At 36.9% G+C, this 16878-nt stretch overlaps 1 protein-coding gene and 1 long non-coding RNA gene across 6 annotated transcripts in view; one reads left to right on the forward strand and one right to left on the reverse strand.

The window, feature by feature from the left end:
- The window catches only part of Zbtb20 (zinc finger and BTB domain containing 20), a 780801-nt gene that overhangs the window by 266883 nt on the left and 497040 nt on the right, over positions 1-16878 (reverse strand). For 2 of the 5 annotated variants that reach the window (XM_077795343.1, XM_026394620.2), the window contains exons 1-2: positions 4236-4373; positions 3471-3595 (exon numbers count right to left, since the gene is read on the reverse strand). The exons of 1 other annotated variant lie outside the window; for it this stretch is intronic. The gene's annotated coding sequence lies outside the window, so the exon portion shown is untranslated. Of the gene's footprint in view, positions 1-3470; positions 3596-4235; positions 4374-16878 lie in introns of those variants that run through there. 2 more of the 5 variants (XM_077795341.1, XM_077795342.1) reach the window with 1 other exon arrangement.
- LOC113187003 (uncharacterized) lies at positions 4395-7262 on the forward strand. Its single transcript, XR_003301366.1, has 3 exons — positions 4395-4525; positions 5544-5617; positions 7126-7262. It is a non-coding gene; the product is annotated as an uncharacterized LOC113187003 (long non-coding RNA).

Genomic DNA, 16878 nt, shown 5'->3' on the forward strand with positions numbered 1-16878 from the left:
AAAAAGTGTGACTTCATAGAATATGATTTAACTAGATATTTTGAAAAGGTATCTGATGCTCATATGTAAATGCAGTATCAAAGTATTTAATACACAACTAAGTAGCTGAGAAACTAGAATAAACTGGGTTATTTGCATATGTATTAATTCTTGCAAAAAGTAAATTCATTAAATATATTCTCAATTTTAAGATAATTATTAGAAATTTGATTGCCTTCTATTTAATTTTAAACTACTTTATACATATAGCAATTCCTATTTTGAAGTTGTGCATAATAGAATTTAGTTTTATAAACTAACATGTATATTTAATGAAGGACAATAACCAAAGTTATCAGTTAACAAAATCTTTCCTTTTGAAGATACTGTTCATAAATGTTTGTACAAACTTTCTGTGTTCTCAGTGGATAAAATATCCACTTTGCTTATAGTCAGTTAATAAAACATTTTAGTGAATGAAAAGGCAAGTAATTCCAGCTAGTATTTGGTCATATTTTTAATATTTGAATATAATCACATGACTTGCAAATATATACATCTATTATGCATATTTGAACAAAAATACATACCAAACAAGGAGTCAACTCCTTTTAAAGTTTTTAAAATATGCCTTCCTTGGTAATCACAAAAATACCAAAATACATCTCTGTATAAATAATAAAAACCAATTTCTTAATGAGATAATCACAATTCTGTTATTTAGTAATTTCATTTGTGTATAATTGTGACTGCCTAATTAAATGAATATAACATATAGGAAGTATTTACATCTAAAATTTGTGTGCAAAACATATGTGTTTTAAATTATGCATATTCATTAATTTAATAAAGATAGAATTTCCAGATGAGTACTGGAAAACTGAATTTTTATAAAGATACTATGAAGGCTTGTAACACAGGTATTGAAAAAAAATCAGGTAATACTAATACTAATACAGTCAATTAAGTTAAAAAAATACACTGTTTTGTCCTTCTATCAAATTCCAACTTCTCATATTTCTTAACTTAGCCACAGAGTTCTTCTCTGGCCATGAGAAAGTCCAGATCTTAGCAACTATAAGAAAAATCTCTGGCAGATTAGATTTTTAAAATGTCACCTCTTGGGACATACTCTTAGATATTTGTATTTGTCTAGAGTCAATTATAAAATTTTATGACAATTGTAGTTTCAGAATAAAGTGTTTTCAAAGTGTTAAGAGATCCAGATTCCCTTCCACATAGTCCAAATCGACTGTGAGTTCTTACCTGACCATAGAAGACATTTCTCCTGGGAGTTTGTGTAGTCTGTTAACCAACAGAGGCAGAGCCTCCTATATAGCTCTTGGTGGTAATGGTGTAAGAGCTAGGTACATTTTTTAAACCATGTTTTAATATTTTTTTTAACCATTTACCCCTTCAAATTCTTCCTTAAAGAAAACAAGAAAACTGATGGATAGGCCTGTAAGCCCAGTAACTCAGAAGGCTGCGGCAGGAGGATCTCAAGTTTGAGGCCTCCCTCAGCAAGTTAGTGAGTCCCTAAGGAACTTAGAGAGACTCTGTCTCAAAATAAAAAATAAAAAGGGCTAAGGATATGGCTTGGTGAGTAAGCATCCATGGGTTCAATGTCTGGTACCAAAAAAAGATGAGAGAGAGAGAGAGAGAGAGAGAGAGAGAGAGAGAGAGAGAGAGAGAGAGAGGAACTCATGGGAAATACCCAAGAAACATTATTATATATATATGAACAGTATAGTAATAACTAACATAGGCTAACTGAAATGGGCACACTTTACTATTATATAAAGTTAATATGCTTTAAGCATGTTGGCCCTAATGAAATTCTGAGATTGCTTCCTATCATAATGATGGATGAGGAATTTGATGAGTCTCAGAAACTATAGGAATTGTGATAGGGAGGTTTATCTTTTTCCAAGGGATCCCTGACAAATCTTGATGTGGCTGTAGCAGTGGTTAGTCTCTGTAGGGAACTTTAGATATGTAAGTATGCATGAAGTATATGGTTAAGAATCTGAATTGTCTAGAGTAGCAAACAAGATTCCAAAGCTAAGTATCAATGTTATATGTTGGATCACTGTGCCAGATTGGACAAGAGTACACACAACAGGACCATTCAATACACATCTGGTTAGATGTAAAATCAACTACTGCTAAAGCATTTTTAACTCTAGGAGGAATCTACTGGCAACGTGTTAATAGCAAAGACAACTAAAACAATAAAATAGCATCTCTTTCCAAATATTTAAGAACATAGAGTAACTGCCCCTTAGGCTGGGTTGTGGTTCTGGGAAGTTTTAGCCTATGAGAACCATATTGGGGACATCAAAGACTCCTTCTCTATCCAAAGAGCAATTCACTTCAGATGCTGCCACACAGTCAAATGCTTTTATGGCTACCATGTTTTTTTGGTTTTCGTTTTTTTTTTTCCCCCCACTCAGTATTTCAGAACATGCCAGATTCTTAAAATTAGAAAGAAGATGAGAAAGTACAGTGAGATCAAATACCTGTAGAAGAGCAACTAAGTAGGGATCAGACGGCAAAGGATGAAAATATATTCCACCTGAAATTTCACTTCCAAGAAGAGTGTGAGTTAATATGAAGGACATAAAAGGCTCTCATTGGCTCTGAAAGCTGGGATGGTGGCTGATATGATAGTCTCACTATCAGACAGGATGCAACCTCCCCACTCCCACACCATTCCTTCGACAACTTCCCAGAGTCTACTCAATCAGAATCTTTTATATTGAGGACAATACTATATTTGGGTTTAATACCAGAACAGTCATCTAGTTTTCCTATGTCAGGATGATGAATTTCCCTGGAACCAAATAAGGATTGTCACTGAATTCTTCTGCTCCATACCATGAATACAGAAGAATAAAGAAAAGGGCATGACAAATAAGAGTGGGGAGAGGTTTCCTAACATTTAAAAGCAGCAGTTCTTAGCAAAGTGATCTTTAGAAGATCAGTATTAGCAATATTCTTCTGCTAAACATCCACTGTAGAATTTCTTTCCTGCTTATCTGGGTATGTAAGCACTGTGAGTATAACATAAATGCTCAGAACAAAGTTGCATGAAAAGTTGGTAGAGGGAAACTTCAAATGAACAATTAATTCCACTTTCATTTCTCCCACCTACCACCCTGGATACTACTTTCCTGCCCCGACTCAATCACCTATCTTCCTCCTCCATAAGCATGTTTGCTAGGTATGTCAAGGCCAAAAGCCATCTGTGGAGGCACAAAACTTATGCCTACAGGCTCCTCCTGAGCACAGACCCAAGGCTCTGCCATTGTCCATCAGGTGCTCTCAGCTGTGCACACTGAAAATCTTCATCACTCTGATTGTTTGGTAGCTTTTTTTAAAAAATGTATTTTTTGTTGTTGTTTTTTAAAACACCCTTTATTCCCTGCCTGCCTCAGAGACACCAAGAATAGAATCCTTGACACATCAAATTCTGGAACCTCACCACTCACCAGGACTGTGGTTCCTGATCCAAGGAGTGACGATTGAGAATCAGCACAGTCTCTTGAGAGCGTCCAGGCCTGGCTGTTAGCTCCCTGCTCTGATTAGTGTGTCGAGTTCACAGTGTTCCAGAGTGCTGAAGCACAGAAATTAGGGAGGGGAGGTGGAAGGAAAATCACTGGAGCCTCTTACGATCTAACTTCCACTAACTGAGAGGAAATGTCTTATAAATAAACAACAGCAAGAGAAACAAAAAAAACCCACCCCGTCCTGCCAGAGGAATGTACATTATTGTCTCCTGACGGAAAACTTTACACCACACCAGAATGCGGCCATGTCTCCTGAAACTACCTCCCTTAAAACAGAAAGAAAAAGGAGGATCAAGAAAGAAAGGAGAAGAAAGAAAAAGGAGGAAAAAAAAGCTTTTCTCATCCTCTTATCCTCTTGAATTCTGTTGGGAAGTTCATGTGAGTTCCCAGTAGACAAACTAAGCAGTTTCAGCAGTGTTACTGTTCCAGGGTTTCTGGCGGAGGCTGCTTATTAGCAAAATTTCATTTCTGCCCAGATCATTGCTGTACCATCCGGACATTTTCAGAAGGGAAGTTCAGGGAAGGGGGGAAGGGTGCAATTGTGAAGGAGAGGAAGAAGAGAGGACAAAGGAAAACTCCTGATGAACCGGAATGCCCTAGCCACGGCCATGATAAAGCAAGCCCCCGCCCGCCACCCGTCCACTGCGTGTTGAGGACTTGGTGATGCGGTGTGTTTAATCTACTTACTCTTTCTGCTCGGGAGGCTGAGGTTCCTACATTTCCAGCTCATGCTGGACTGTACCGTAAGCAACAAGTGAAATGAGTTCAGTGATCTCATTCTAGTCCTTCGACTCCTGTCCACATCACTAAGCGACTGCACAGCTTGGCACAGGCCAGGATGAGTCAGCAGTCTCTGGTCATGAGAGGCCAGGCCTGGAATAGCAGGGGGGTTTAGGTCAGGAGCAAAATGAAGCAGAAAGGCAGTCTGGATGGCAGGGCTCAACTCTGCAGTCCACAGGGATCCTGCAGGTCAAAATGTAAGTGCTTCATCAGCTCTAGGGGGAAGATTGTAGGACTAGGAAAAGGGGTAGCAAGGAGAAAACATGCTTGCAAAACAGAGTACCACAGTCAGAAAAAGAGGACACTGCTGGAGCCTTGGAGGAGAAAAGATGCTCCTTAGATTTCTGGACTAGCTTTTCTCCCATGTGCTCTCAAACTTGAGGTAAGAAATGGTGGTGATCAATATACTCTTCTGGCATCTTGGTATTGCTTTCTCAATTTGGCAAGTAGCAAAGCAAATAAAAAGCAAAGCACTGCAGTTAGATAGCAAGAGAAGTCGCATTCTTCATAAATAATATTAGTAAGAGCCTAATATCTCAAAGTGGTAGGTCAGAAGCATCCTTGAATAATCTGCATAAAATGGTTAAAAAGGAGCACTCTCTAAGTAAAACTTGGGAGAAATTTGAATGATGAAACACAGAGGAACTTAGAAGTTGTGTTCACATTTTACTTAGTGGAGTCAGTACAGGCTTCCATTAAGAAAGTGATGTTTCCCACCAATTGGATTTTTAAAACTCTCTCCTTGTAATGTGTACTGCAATATAGCTAGAAGAGAGTGGAAATGAAACTCTGAGGGAAATAACCAGGTTCAACATACAAAAAAAAAAAAAAAATTAGTGCCACACTTTTTGTTTCAGAGGAGGCAATTGCCCTGTAAGTCAAGTTACAAAAACTCTTGGTATTTCAGTCATAATTAAAGGTACCATTATCTAGCTGAGGATGCTAGAGTGGAGATTGAGAATTATTGCAAATAATGGTGGTGACACTGAAACAGGGAAGAAAGCAATACCCAATCAAATGGTATGAAGAAGAGTGGCTTGGAAAACAGAATAGGATCAACAGATCTGGAAAGATGAGTACAAGAACTCTTCAATGTTCTTTGAAGAGAGATAATGAAAATTTATGATATATTTCTAATTGTTATCTTTGGGATGCATAAATATATATATTTAAGAAAATCTAACTTGACTTAATCATTTGGTTTTCATCCCATAGTACTGAATCATCTCAACATATCTTTACTAAATGTTTAATGAACTTTCCAGTCTCAGTTGCCTTCTCTTTGAAATGTAAGTAATGTTCTCATCATCACTGAAGTATTATAAAGACTGACTCAATGTTTATCCATCTCTGTTATAGCAGTATCAGTCTCATGGTGAATACGTCATGAGTTGCTATTATTGTTATTGTTTGATTATTATATCATCTTTATAAGTTCCCAGTAAAAGAATCCCTTTCATTGTTCCATTGGATTGAGTGGAACCAGTTCAAAGACCAGTAACATCAGTCAAATAACACTGCTTACAACACTGCTTTAAAAAGCCTATTTTTGTGTGGTATGTTAATCATCATAATTGAACATACAGGATGGTGATAATCTATCATGTGAAAACCTTGATTTGGGGTCTCTATGTTGTCAAAGCAAGTTGGAGCCTAACAATGTCCAGTAACTAGAGGCCTGAAAGAGGAATTTTTAAAAGCTTCTCCAAAAGCAACAGGATAAAAGTACTATTGGCCTTGACCGCATGATGAGGGTTTTTTACCAAAGGGGAAAACTTAGTTCAGTTGATCATCCCAGCCTAATTGATTAATTGTGGGTCTGACCATCTGGCTGATGAATGCTGACACCCAGCAGTGATTACTGTGTAACACGAGTCCGGATGTGTTCTCCCTGATGCCTCCCACAATAATGGCAACTCTGAACTTAAGGTTAGTTTATTCAGGCCTCTTGGCTCAATCTCTTCATGGAACAGTGGTTGTGGCAGAGAATATTTTACTAGACCTGGTCAAGCATTATCTTCTCTTGTTTCAGTTACCCCTCCTTTCCCAGTCCATCCCTACCCACTCCTCAGCCCTCTCTTGTATATAATCACTTTTCATGCAAAGTGTTCCATCTGTAGTTTTCATCATATTCTCTGATTCTCTCATTTCTGGTTGCCCTATTCTGAAAAATATTTGACTGGTTTGAAAGACCTGTACTGCTATTTCACAAGGAATTCTATTGAGACATTTTTATTGTAACTTCTGTGGTACTGGTACTTCAGACTACTCTGTGCTTCCAAAATAAAGAAAAATTATTTAACCAAATTCATGAGCCTGAGAAAAACTCCCCAAAATGTTCCAAGTTATTCAGGAGGCTAGCAGAATACAAGGGTTAAGAGAGGATAATTCTTACATCTTAAAGCTACCTGATTCACAAGAGTGTCTCATGGAAAGAACAGCTCCCCCCTAACACACACACACACACACACACACACACACACACACATACCACTATGACTCTGAAGCAATTTCACAGCTAGAGAAAGAAAATCTCAAGTAAATAACAGGGACCAATAGCAATGCCACCCACAAGCTAGTCTATACCTGGAAGTAACTTGTATGTAGAAGAATTCTCCAAACAAATCAAACCTGAACATGTACTTATAAACCTTAGGGGATTATAACCAAATTCTTTTCTTTCATGTTAAGGGAAGGCCTGGAAAGGAAACTGACAAAATGGCTTGCATAAGTTTGGCCAACTAGTCACAACTGATTTCCACTTTTAAATGCATTTCTTTTTTCTTGCTCCCCACAGATGCTGGATTCTTCTATGTTCCAGGCTGGGTTAGTGTTAATTTATAGTACAGGATGGTAGTAGCAGGCTGAACATCAGAGTTCCGGATTGGGAGTTGGGAAATGTTTTTGGCATGACTGTCAATAAACAACTATGTGTCTTAGGCAAGTCAAGTCCCTTAACTCCCCATGTCTCAGTCTCTTCATTGAAAAATGATAGGGTAGGACTGCATGAACTCCATGGTCTCTGCCAACACTAAGATCTGATGGTTCTATAGCTCATTTCCTCCCCCCTCCTCTGGCATCAAATGTTCAACAACTCAGCTTATAGCAATTTTTCTGCTCTTAGTTACTGATGGAAAAATATCTCCTTCATTTACTGCTTGGTATTTTGTATTCGTATCCTCTCTCTCTCTCTTTTGATGCTAGTATTTTGAATCATAAACACTAACATATCCAGATAGTGCTTTAAATTTGAAGGCATTTAAGGAGAATAGCTTTCCCACATAGAACATTCAGTGTAGCTCTGCATGGAGGAAGTCAGCCATCCAAAAGTGGAGCAAAGGGGCCAATTCACAAATGAGAGGAAGCCTTTCATAATAAGAGTCTCCAGACTCTTCAATTTAGATAAAGCTCAAAAGCTATCAACTTCTAACTACTTTTCCAATCAATCCCAGACACCATCACAGACACTTAGGACTACAAATTTGAGGACCAGCACTGGCAGTGATGCAGTTCTTATTTCACCTCCACCATCCATTGCCAAGTAGGATTTAGGATGGCATAGTAATAAGAGCCAAGAGGACAATCTGTCATTTATTTTCCTCCAAACTTTTTGAAATTTCCCATTTGGGCTCTGTTTCCCAGTTTTAATTTGGTAACTGCCATTTTTCAGCATTTCTTTTAACAGGTTACTAATAATTTCTGATACAGGATCTCATATTTCATTTTGTGCTGCTAGAACTGCTGTTAATATTTCATCTGCCTTCAATTCAGCTCTGAATAAAAGCTGCTGCATTTCTGATACACTGTTAACACTTTGATTCTGGGGATTTGATAGCCAGTGTTCACTGTTTGTCCATATCTAGTTAAGTAAAAGTAATAGGCTAGCTAAATCAGAAATATTTCAGGGATACTTGTTTTGTTTTGGTCTAAATCTTTGATGAAAACAAACAAAAACCAAATATTCTGTGTTTATTTTTACAGGTATCTTGTCATTTTCTTCATTTTCTGGAAACAGATACTTACGGTCGAGGACTTATAGGCAGATCCATGTGCAAATTGTGGCTCTAAATATTACTATATGTATTACCTTAGGTCACTTCTTTAACCTTCCCAAATGTCTTTTTTCCCATTTATAAAATGGGGGATTATAACAGTATCCATTTGTAGTGCTATGAGGATCCAATAAATTAAAGTGCTGAGAATTTTCTGGATTCTCAATATATGATGAATATCATTCTTACTCTAGCATTAATAATCTACAAATACACTTTATATAATTATTATTACACAACACATTTTCAAGATCAACAAATGATTTGGAGTTCATACTTTTGCTGTTTAATTGGCTTATGTTTTAACAAACACCGTAAAATCAAGTAAAATTTTTTTAATATTTATATTTTAGATGTAGTTGGACACAATACCTTTATTTTATTTATTTTTATTTTTATGTGGTACTGAGGCTCGAACCCAAGGCCTTGCACATGCTAGGCGAGCACTCTACCACTGAACTACAACCCCAGCCCCTCAAGTGAAATATTTAAAAAATAGATCTTTAAAGTTATATGTAGGGGCTGGGGATGTGGCTCAAGTGGTAGCGCGCTCCCCTGGGATGCGTGCGGCCCGGGTTCGATCCTCAGCACCACATACAAACAAGGATGTTGTGTCTGCCGAAAGCTAAAAAATAAATACTAATATATTCTCTCTCTCTCTCTCTCTCTCTCTCTCTCTCTCTCTCTCTCTCTCAAAAAAAATAAAGTTATATGTACAGCTAATATATTGCATCATATTATCTTACTACCATTAAATCTAGCATCAAATTCTCAAAGCATTTTGTCATCGAAGAGTGCACTCTAGATAAAGCACATTGTACCATTACTAACCTATTTTATTAAGACATGACTTGTCATATTTATTTTCTCTTACTCCTGAAGAATACAGATTGTTTTAATATTATTTTGGTATATATCAGCCAAGGTCCATCAGGAGGGAGAAAACACACAGCAATGTGAACATAACAGTTTAGTTTAAAAATCATTAACAATAGGGGGCCCGCGTTGTGGCTCAGTAGTAGAGTGCCTGCCTAGCAAGCATGAGGCACTGGGTTAGATCCCTGGAACCACATAAAAATAAAAACAAATAAAATAAAGGTATTGTGTCCATTGACAACAAAAAAATTCTTAAAAATTAAAAAAAAACATTAATAGAGTATTAAGGTAATGGGGGAGCTAGTAAGAAATAAAGAGAACTCTAAACAATATAAGAAAAGCAAATAACAAAGAAACTGCTGCTTGTACTTCTAGCCCTGGATGGGGATCCAGACTTTGAAGGACAAAAAGAAGAGCCCCTGCTATCTCTAGGCTGGAATCTAGACCTTGTTGGATAATGCATGACTAGAACTCATTGAATGCCAGAGATGCTGCTGGGAAGCTTCATCAACAGAATTTTCTGGAAATCTCTATGTAAGGGTTCAGGAAAAGCTATCTAAAGGGAATTATCTCACACATGTACCTACCCTGGTGTGGGTGGATGTCTGCATGTGAGGTAAGAGCTAGGGGAGGCTGCTGAGTGCCAGGTACTGGTGATACTAACTGAGCTTTAGCTGCTAGGCACCAGGGTAGCTTGTGTGGTAAGGAGCTGGATGCCAGAGAAGCAGCTGAAGGTACAGAAGCCAGGCTCTGGATGAACCATACGCACTGCAGGAGTCTACCAAAGGAGAACCTGGGAACTGGGAAGGAAGACCTTTTCCTTCTACATCCTCATTCTATGGCCTGTACTGACAAGTATCCTCATGCCAGCTGGCAAAGAAAAATACTTAAAAGACTGAAGATACATTTTTATAGAGCAAAAAAGGACTGGCAAATTTAGTCCTGAGAGACAAGACACTGATAACTGGCACAGGAATTATAATTTTCTCACATACTTTATGAAATAACTCACTTTGGAAATTACAATCCAGTGTTCTCAAGTTATTGCACTGTTGTTCACCTTTACTAATAAATTAACTCTCTTTGCATAAGTCAGAATTAAGGATAATAATAAGAAGCTATTAAACAAAAATCTACTTAAGACATTTTAAAAAGTCACAGTACTAATATTTGTATAATAACCCTTTCCCCTAAGTGCTGCTTACATATGTTATATTTAAATGTTTATAATGTACTTAAGAAAAAGATGTACAGAATACTATTGACCTAAATTAATGCATCAGTGATCCTAGTCCAGAATTTCAACTAAGTGGATAATCAGTGGAGTTGTTACAAATACCCCCAAATTTTGAGAAAAGTAAAAATTGCCTCAGTTATCATTTCTCTTTCTCTTTCTTTTAAAATTGACTCTAGAACCACTATTTGCTTGTTTTATGACTTTTTCCCCCCAGAGGGCTTGGGAGCTGTTAACTATATGTTACTATTTTTTAAATAAATGTATCATATATTTAATAGTGAATTTTTCCTATAATGCCTCCCAATATTGTTTTACCCTCAATATTAAATAAACAATCATCCCTGTTGTGATCAATTTGGCTCACAACTCAAGGTACATAGTGATCATTTCCAGAATTAGTTTTGTATATACAGGTGGGGAGGTATACTCCAAAGTACCTCCCTCTTTCTGCCTAATTTCTTTATTCTTTTAAGAAAGTGACAGAAACTTTCATTATATAATTAGAGGTAGATTTAAAAACACAAAGCCCTTACTAGAGAAAAAAATAGGCCCAAATCTCCTTCATGTCAGCTTAGAAACAAAATTCTCCCACAAGACTCTGAAAGCGCAAGAAGTAAAATAAAAAAAAAAATCAATAAATGGGATGGTATCCAACTAAAAAGCTTCTTCACAGCAACGGAAAAAATCAAGAACATGAAGAGAGAGCCTACAGAATGGGAGAAAATCTTTGCCACCTGCAGCTCAGATAGAGCATTAATCTCCAGTTTATATAAAGAACTCAAATAACTCAACACCAAAAAAACCAAATAACCCAATCAATAAATGTGCAAAGGAATGGAACAGACACTTCACAGAAGAAATATGAATGGTCAACAAATATATAAAAAAATGTTCAACATTACTGGTAATTAAAGAAATGCAAATTAAAACTACACTGAGATTTCATCTCACTCCAGTCAGAATGACAATTATCAAGAATACAAATAACAATAAATGTAGGTGAGGATGTGGGGGAAAAGGTACATTCATATATTGCTGGTGGGATTGCAAATTGGTGCAACCACTCTGGAAAGCAGTATGGAAATCCCTCAGAAAACTTGGAATAGAACACCATTTGACGCAATTATCCTTGTCCTAGGCACATACTCAAAGAACTTAAAATCAGTATATTATATGGTCACATCAATGTTCATAGCAGCTCTATTCACAATAGCTAAACCATGGAACCAACCTAGGTGCCCTTCAATAAATTAATGGATGAAGAAAATGTGATATATATGAATGATACTATAGCACTGGTGATATTACCTGAGCTTTAGCTGCTTTGGCACCAGAGTAGCTGTGTATACATATCATACACATATGTGCACACGCGAGAGCGCGCATGTGCGCGAGCACACACACACACACACACAATGGAATATTACTCAGCCATAAAGAAGAATGAGATTATGGCATTTGCCAATAAACGGATGGAACTGGAGACAATAATGTTGGCTTACAATGTGCCAGGTAGAGGAGTGTAGGTTCACTGGACTGAACTGGGGGGAATGAGGGGAAAGGAGGGGGGATTGGAATGGGAAAGACCGTAGAACAAATCATACATAACATTCTTATGTTCACATATGAATACACAACCAGTGTAACTCCACATCATATACAACCACAAGAATAAGAAATTATACTACATGTATGTATGATATGTCAAAATACGTTCTACTGTCATGGAATGAAAGAGTTTAAAAATTGATATTTAAAAAATAAAATAAAAACACAAAGCCCTGAAATTAGACAAGGATGGTGGTTGTGAGAGGCTGAGAGCATAAAAACTAGTTGGTAGAGAATAGTTAGGGTTAGGGTTAGGGTTCAGGTTCGGTTCGGGTTAGGGTTAGGTGAGGCTCAGATCATTAAAACACCTGTCTTACCCATCTAACCATCTGCACCTAGGCCTGGCTTCACCATTTAGAATGGATCTTCTTGTTCCACACAATTGTGCTTTCTGAAAACTAGTGATATTCCCTGGCAAAGCAAGTCTTACTGGTTCATCTCGAGATCTTATTGTAGGCTCCTCTGCCAGCTGCAGGTGGTTGTCCTTAGGATTTTCTTTTGTTTGTTCTGCATGTGAGCACTGAGGACAAATTTAACGACCCTACATTTGATCCCTCCCTCCAACACATGCACATGCCTCTTCCCTTCAGTTGCTGAGTCCTAAAGGAGAAGATGACAAAGGAGAGTCATAAATCCATGTGAACCAGGCAGGCAAGTCCATTTTATTTTAGTTCACCCTTCTGTTCAGCTGGCTTTTCTGCAATGACCCATTATACTTACTCTGTCGGCTGCTCTTACTAGCAACATGCCTTTTTAATCAGCCTTCCTGGGGTCTGCATTTGATTACAGCATTTGTGTTCTATTTTGATTCTTTTGTACTGTGCCCTGTGGTGTTAGCTTGAAAGGTGTTATTTATAAAATGAAATTCTATTGTATTGCCACTTGGATTCAAAGAGGACATATAATATTAATGCAGAATGTATTTAATAATATCTTGAACCTATTAAATCAATTTCTTCATGAGAACACAGAGAGGAGGGAAGCAAGTGGTTTGGTAACCAGGTAAAAAGACTTAAGCATCACCTGACATTTCCTTCGTAAGCACTCCTGAAAGTTGGCACAAGAAGCATTCTCTTAATGTCGAAGTTTTCAAAGGAGAAGACTACCTTTCCTGAGCCAGGCCAATGAGGCACACACCTGTTTAAACATTCAGCTGTGCAGGCAGAACATTTTCCTAGGTTTTAGATGCAAATTTTTTGACTAAGGAAACCACAAGACCAAACACAAATATGACTTCTTTACTACCCAGGAAGATTTAGATAAAGAATAAAACATAATATCTGATTTGTAGGGATCTTCTTTCAAAATTTGTAAAAAGAACTACATTTGTTCTCTTTCTGATGCTTTTCAAAAACAGGCTAAGAAAATTCTAGTGATATTGCGAATTGATGCAGTTTCCATGTTGGCATATTTAAAATGATGTTCTCACCTAGCAAAAGAGCAGGTTTATTACAGTTGCTAGGTCTATGGTCAAATATTTATAGATTAGACTGATAAAGGAGTACATAATTTTTTTTTCAAACTCTAACCTTAATATAAACCAAAGACTGAAACATGACATCATTTTATCACTGGTTGCATAAGCACATCTGTTGTTACAAACATTTCATTCTTCCACTCTTTTTTTTCCTATTGAAATCATCAATGGGTAGGCTGCTGTTTGGGCAGGGGATAAGAAAGGATCAACTGTGAAAGATGCTTTAGCAATCAGATCTATAGAACTTGCTAAAATAAATAATACCCAAAGGAAGCTGGCTAAGTAATCTTGGAGGTATGGTTCCTAGATTTTCACCTGTTCTCACTCTCTGGAACATCATCTAACTCCAAGAAATTCAGGATCAAGATTTCTGAGGAATGACTTCATAAAGAAAGTTATCCTTTCCTAGCTATACTGGGTTACTTTTGGGATGAGTGAGATTAATGGTTCTAGGATAATTTAAATTATTGGCAATGAAGGTAAGATACATATGAACAATATTATAAAAATGATAGTTCAGGCACCATGTTTTCTTCTTCAAACCTAGATATAAGAAACACTAACAAAGGAGTGAATTTCCTTCCCTTTAGGAATAAATCATATGCTCTCATTCCTAAATGATACATCAAACATAAGGAGCTAGGATGTTTTGGGGAATATCTATGTCAATCTTGAATGTATCAAATTATCAGCTATTTGCATGAAAAGATTACATTATGCACCTCAATATCCTTTCAGGTTCTACCTCCTTGGTTTGCACTTAGTAAGTATTCCATTCATTAATATTTGTTGAAGTGAACTGAAAAATGAGATCATACAATTTAGAGCTGAAAGTAGTAACTAGAGACCATGTTCAGTTACCTCATTTTGCAGATGATAAAACTGAGGCTCCAATAAATTAAGAAACTTATCGAAGTTCAATATTAATAAGTCTTTGGAAGAGTGGTTGTAAAGATCTGCCACTGAAAATGATATATTTTCATTTAGAACAAGATATATTTTCTTTTGTCTAAAATAAGAAGCACTATTCAGCTCAAATTATCTGATATATTCTAACCTAACCCAGAAAGTTGAAGCCTAAATTAACAAGTGAATTTCACTAAATGTCTATAGACCATGGGTGTGCTAGAAATGTCAAGCAATGGAGGTTGCACATATCAATATTGTACCTATTGGCTAGTTATTGGCATATTTTTCAGGTAAAATTTAGTTCTTACAACAATAGGGATGACATTAGGATGATGGAGCAGTACAAACTCTACTTCTCATTCTGTCACAGAAATACATATACAATAATGATATTGAAACTAAAATATCCTGAAAAGAAATTCAGATTTTAGCTAAGAAGAAGTATTTTAGAAGAGACATACCAAGAGCAGATGCATTTATATGGGTAAGAAGAGCAACATCACTATGTTATGTCATTACCTCCTCCAAACCAGTTTAGCTCAATACTGAAAAGACAGCTTCAGCCCATGATTTCTCATATGGGGCAAAAAGTGAGATTTGAGTGTGTGGCCAGCTGCTCTCCTGGCATAACCAGCCAGAGAACTGCTTTGGAACTGATTTTGGTCTTCCCTTATACAGAGCTGACCCAGAGATTCCTCTCCTGGGTCAGTTAGGGACAAAGGAGAGGGAAAGTGACTCTCTACAGCTGGTTCTACTTTGCAAGATTTGGAATATGTGCAAAAGTAAAGCTTTTCACTCATGAAGGAGAGAAGGAAATGAGTGGATCTCATCTCCAGCATTTTAGAGAACCCTCTGTGGAGTTCCGTTTCCTTTTCATCCCATAGTGATCCCTGAACAACCAACCATATTCAGTCCCCTGAAACAGTTAGCAACAAAGAAAAGGGATAGGCATCCCTTTAGAGATGACACTGCACTGACTGACTGGAGGAAAACGCAGGAGCAAGAATTTCTTCCAGAAAGGCCCAGAGGAAGTGAAAGGGATCTCATTCTAGCTTTAGAATATGCTCCCTCAGGGGCTGGTCTCTATTTTGCTTTATATGAAGCACTGCTGACTGGTCAAGGTATCTCCCAGTCAAAACTGGTCCATAAAGACTGAGAGAGATAGCTGTTTCTTCAGATGCTGAAATTACAAAGCAAACCTACAAAGAATATCAACAATAAAGAAAACATAACACAAGGCAAGGAAGAAAACAAATCTCCAATAACCAACCTGAAAGAAATGGAAATCTGTGAATTGACTGACAAATAATTAAAAATAATTATCTTAAAGTAGCTTAGTGAGTCAAAAAAGAATGAAGATTGATAGCTAAATAAAGTCAGGAAAAAGAAACATGAACAAAATGAGAAATCAAATAAAGAGATAGCATTGATTTATAAAAAGATCCAATCAGTATACTGGAGCTGAAGAATACAAAAATTAGAAAAATTCACTAAGGTGGTTCAAAATCAGACTTGAGCAAACAAAAGGAAGAAACTGTGAACGTGAATACATTTGAAATTATGTAGTCAGAAGTGCAAAAAGGAAAAAAGGGTAGAAAAAAGCCCAAGGGAGTTATGGAACTCCATCATGCAACCATGAATACATAATGGGAGTCCTGGAAGAGAGGGAGGGAGGCAGAGAGAGAAAAAGAAAGAGGAAAGGCAGGAAATAGATCTATACCAAAGCAACACATAATCAAAAAGAGAATTTTGAAAGTTGTAAGAAAAAAGCAACTCCTCACATTCAAGAGAGTCCCTGTAAGAAGTTCAGAGAACTAGCTCAGCACATATCTTCCAGTCCAGGAGAGAATGGGATGATATATTCAAAGTGTTGGAAAGAACAGTTGCTAATTAAGAATACCATACCCAGCAAAGGTGTCCTTCCACAACAAAAGAGAGATACGGCCTTCCCAGAGAAACAAAAGTTGAGGGAGTTCATCACCACTAGGCCTGCTTTATGAAAAAATGCTAAATTTTTCTTTAAGTTGAAATGAAAGGATGCTAATTAGCATGAAAATGTGAAAGTTGAAAACTCACTGGGAAAGGTAAATAGAGTAGGTCAAATACTGAAGACTGCTAATACTACAATGGTAGTGTGTAAATCACATTCATCTACAGGATAAACACTAAAACACAGAAGTATAAAATAACCATAACTACAATAATGTAATAATAGATACATAGTAGAAAAAATGTAAATTGCAACACCGATTATGTGAAGTATGGAGAACTGAGACATAAAAGAAAAGAAATTTTGGATGAGATTGAATTAGTTATCAGCTTTAGAAGTAGAGTGACATAATTTATAAGTTGTTTTACATAAGCCTCATGGTAAATACAAATAAAAGACTG

This window comes from Urocitellus parryii, chromosome 2 (assembly GCF_045843805.1).
Source record: "Urocitellus parryii isolate mUroPar1 chromosome 2, mUroPar1.hap1, whole genome shotgun sequence".
Taxonomy (NCBI): Eukaryota; Metazoa; Chordata; class Mammalia; order Rodentia; family Sciuridae; genus Urocitellus; species Urocitellus parryii.